Source organism: Grus americana, chromosome 4 (assembly GCF_028858705.1).
Source record: "Grus americana isolate bGruAme1 chromosome 4, bGruAme1.mat, whole genome shotgun sequence".
NCBI lineage: Eukaryota > Metazoa > Chordata > Aves > Gruiformes > Gruidae > Grus > Grus americana.
Window position 1 is genome coordinate 71,803,283 of NC_072855.1, and position 4,531 is coordinate 71,807,813.

The following is a 4,531-nucleotide window of genomic DNA, read 5'->3' on the forward strand; positions in this document are numbered from 1 at the left end:
GCTAAGGGATGAGGCTGTTTTTGAAGCTTGAGTTGTTGAGTACTAAAACACAAGGCAGGCTCCTACAGCCTCATGACCTTCAATAGTAGCAGTGGCAATAAGTGTAAATGCTTGTTCATGATTGAGGAGGTGGCTTATTAGCCTCTGTTCCACTCACCAGTCTTCCTCCCTTGAATTGGACTCTAACTTGCGAGTTAGCAAGAATCAGTCCCCAAAAGCAGAAGTCAGCGAGTAAAAAGGACTTGATTGTATTTCACAGCAATGTGGCTACTTCCTGCTGGCTTTGAGGAGACAAGAACACCACACTTCATGCTAAAAAAAAACACCAAAACAAAACCAAAATGAAACGAAAAGAAAAAGTCAAGCACTTCTTCACTCTGAATTCGTTAGTCACACACTACCACTTGTTTTATATTACAAAACATTATGAAGCAGGCAAAACAACTGTGATTTCTATCTAGCCTGGATGCAAAGACCAAGAAAGATCACAGCCACATTTCCAGATTTTAGAAAGATTGTCATCTTAGCAGTTGCAGCAGATTGTCTTATTCATGAAGTAAACGAACAATGCCTTGCCCAAACAACCTCAAACCCTTGATGTAAAGGTAACTGAGAAATTAAATGCAAATGGTAATTCTGCAATCATTTTTCTAACAAAATTACACTTGAAGGCCAAAAGGAATATGGAACATACTAAAAGCACAGAATCAGTGAATTAAAACAAGTCCCAAGAGTAATGGGTAACTCACGGCCACTTTTGCAAGCTTTTGGGTATTTAGATTTTTAGTCTACATTATAGCTCTGGAAAGAAAATCTACTCAAGGTTTAGGTGCCTGCAGAAACGTATCTTATGAAGAATGCTGTTGGAAGCCCTGCTCTCTCACTGCTCTCCAGAGAAGGCAGGGATCAGGGCCACGGGACTGACCGCCAGCTGAAGGTCCCCTGCTCCCTTTCTAATTCACCTTGGGCCATACTGACAGGCCTGATACACATTTAATTAGCAAACAGCTGTGGCTGTTAGAGATGCCACAGCCCGACTTGTTTGTTACTGCCCCTCTGCCAGAGGTTATGACCTTCTCAGGAGAACATTTCAGAGCTGCTTTATAGTTTACTTCAGTTTAAATCTACTGTCAGTGGCCACACGGTGAGTCTGCGGATTTGCCTTCAGGGTAGTGCCCTGACCCCGGTGGAACCAGCAGCATCCAAAGCAGCAACAACAGCTTTTAGTTCACCACAGATGCTACCTAGGCAAAAGTGTTCTCAGCAACCTACAGCTCTGGAAGGCTTTGTTACCATCCTGAAGTTATACCATCACGAATTGTAAATAATGAGATGTATTACCTGTCTGCAGCTCTCCCTGCTCTCTTCTCTTGACCTTTCCTTCCTTTCTTCTCCAAGCTTAGATCCATATGGTGACAATCAGTAATGGCTGTTAATATCATATAGAGAGAGAACATTTCTGTGTCTTCTTTGCTGACTGGCTGAGCAGCATAATAAATCTACTTATTTTACAATTGTGTGGTATGGACTCCGAAAACTATTCCTAAAAACAATTTCCACAAAAATAAAACAATTCCAACTTATCCCCGTATGCGACATCAGACTCACTGCACAATTACAGGGAAGCACACTCTGCCAACACCGTTAAATTGAGGACCTCTCTTTTCCTGGCTCTGCTACTGCTGGACAGCTTATGTTCCCACTGCTTTGCCTCCATCTGTGCTAACAACAGAATCCTTTTTGATTAAAATGTTGCTGAGTTATATTGTGAAAGTTCATTTGAACTGTGCACTTGCTTCACTTAGAAATACTTTTCCCCCATTTGAATGCAAGATACAAGCATTTGAGAGTTATGCCTCCAACCTGAGTTATTTCAATGAGAGGGAAAAAAATTAGATCTTTTAATTAACGTATAATTTTTCAAGCAAGGGGAAACTCCAGCTCTGGAATAGGCTTTTCCTATTGTGTGCGTATATATATCAGTTAGGGTTGGTTTTTTTAATAGAAAGACAGCATTTCTGAAAGAATACCTTGAGAAAAATGCAAGTGGGGAATATTCACTCGTGAGGATGTGCGGATTCAGATCTGAGAGCTTTCTGAAATAAAAAAAAAAAAATAGAGAATCTAACTAAAGATCTGCTTAAATGAGACACAGAAGGAACGATAACTAAGCAAGTAGGAACTGAGGTCCTAAACACTGGAATAACTATATTTCATGAAGAAATCTCAGGACACTTTGGTCTCCACACAAAACCTACCTTTTTGGTTTGGTTTTTTTTTTTAATTGTGGAAAATATATAGCATAAGTTTTCCTGCGTTCTCAGCGAGACTGATGGTTGCACGTTCATGCAAGTTTCTGATGACAACATGCCAACTGCAAAGTCACATTTAGCTATGTTTTACAGCAGGTAAGAAACATACCTTTTGTCATAGCAAAGACTTAAAGTCTGTTTCCCAATTAAAGGAGGAAGGATAAAAATGTAACATATTAAATTAGGGATTAATAAGGAAATTACCAGAGAAAATTAAGATAAATTAGTAATTAATTAGACTGTAATTAAGGAATTTAGGATGTAGATTATATGTTCTAGCTAAAACAATAGTTCTAGTTCAAAATGTACATGTCATTAAGCACTTTTGTAATTCTCAGTGACACATTTCAGGTTTTGAAGTACCAGAGTTTGCATTTTCAGGCAGGCCTTCAGCCTAAACAATATCTCTGTGTTTGAGAACAAAGGAATCAAAGAAGAGTGGATATGTTTCATGGGAACTGTTCAGAATTTTGGGAATGATGCAATTCCTGCACTGAAAAAAGATTGGGTCCAAGTCCAGAGTTGAAGTCCCTTTAGTAAGTGGAACAAGAATTTGATATTTTGCACCAATCTTGCTGAAAGCAGAGAATGCTAATGCAGGAGATGGAGACAAACAGAAAACATTAGGATTCCTGACATTTTCAAATATCAGAATGTGTTCATGCCTGAATTGTATTTCAGGGACAGACTTAGACTAGTTCTTACTTTATCTAAACTGCTCTTTGCACAGATACTTTCAGGAAGGGTTACTTAACAGGTTGACAGAAAGCATGTTAGGCCACTTTCACAGGTATTGCAGGAACAGAAGTACACTCTCTCACTAATGTCCAAACATTTACTAATAAAAGAAGTAAGATCCTGTTTGTTTTCACCGGTCTCCAGAGTTCCAGTGCCACTCAAATCTAACATTTACTTCAAATATGCATTATTTAGTACTTTACAGTTCAACCTAGGTACAGCTAGAACAGGCATTATGTACAGTTCAGAGCTTGTGTGTCTGAGTTAACCACACTTTTATATCAAGTTCTTACCCTTTTGCAAACTACAATACTCTGCCCATGGAGGGGAAAAAGGTCTGTTTGTAACAACTCCATGACATTGCACTTCAGCTATTACAAAGCAGTCCATTTTGCAACACACTGAACTAGGAGTAAATTCAGGATTCAAATTATTAGGCTTAAATTAGCCTCACTGACTGTTATTCCCATCTGATATGAATTCTTCTTAGACTGTGAAGCTAGAGCTAAAGCCTGATTAAAAATAAGAAATGAGCATACACTACTTTCTCTGTGTTAAAATACCTCTCTCCTCAATGAATTTAAACTTGCAATTATGTTTGAAGACTGATGTCAGATAACTGCTGAGCTTCTGTTCAGGCAGTGAGCAATACCTTTATATTCACTAGGTAATGCACGGAGCCATAGGCCAGCATCATGAAAACTGTCCCTGTTGCTGATAAAGGGGACTAAGGAGTTTATGGGATGTTTCTAGGAGGAATCCTTAGAACTAAGAGTCCCCAACAGTTTTCATGAAAAAACCAGAGGCAAGCGTTTTCCTTCTGTTCCATAATTTTTTTTCCTCTCTCTTTCATCAGAAGTACATCAGAATATATTTGATACATAAATAATCTTTTGTTTGCGTGGTATTAATTACCTGGATGGAAAATGCACATGCCAAAGAAATCTGTATAGGAGTCATGGGAATCAGCCACTGGAACATGATCATCCTCTAAATAAATATAACTACATAGCAATAAATAGCAGCAGCATGCAGTACAGTAGAATAGGAGGAGCAGAATAATATGTTCAATTGTAAATCACTGTGCATGGAAATTTAGGCAGGCATAATACAATTACCCAAATGGAGGTCAAATGCAATTTCACAGGGTGAATAGCAGACTATGACCATGTATCTGTTTAATTTTTTTTAATTTCAGAATGATCTAGCCATTATTTAATATTTGGAAATATCTTTCATTTCTCATATGCTATTCTGATGAATGCAATTAATTAATTTAGCAGACGATTGCAATTTGCATAATTTTCACAAGGAACACTTAATGTTTGGAGTTTTTTATTCTGGTCCCCACACTTAAACTAAAAGGGGAAGGACGCAAAGTGAACAGAGACTATTAATCATAACACTTAGCTGACATCACCTCAAAACACTACCTATCATTACGACCTGGAATAGATACGTTTGCTGGAGAGAAACAGTAC

At 38.2% G+C, this 4,531-nt stretch overlaps 1 long non-coding RNA gene across 1 annotated transcript; it reads right to left on the minus strand.

Moving 5' to 3' along the window:
• Positions 1 to 202: 202 nt before the first annotated feature.
• LOC129205917 (uncharacterized) lies at positions 203 to 2,084 on the minus strand. Its single transcript, XR_008576914.1, has 3 exons — positions 2,031 to 2,084; positions 1,342 to 1,429; positions 203 to 312 (listed from the first exon to the last, which is right to left on the minus strand). It is a non-coding gene; the product is annotated as an uncharacterized LOC129205917 (long non-coding RNA).
• Between the last annotated feature and the right edge of the window lie 2,447 nt (positions 2,085 to 4,531).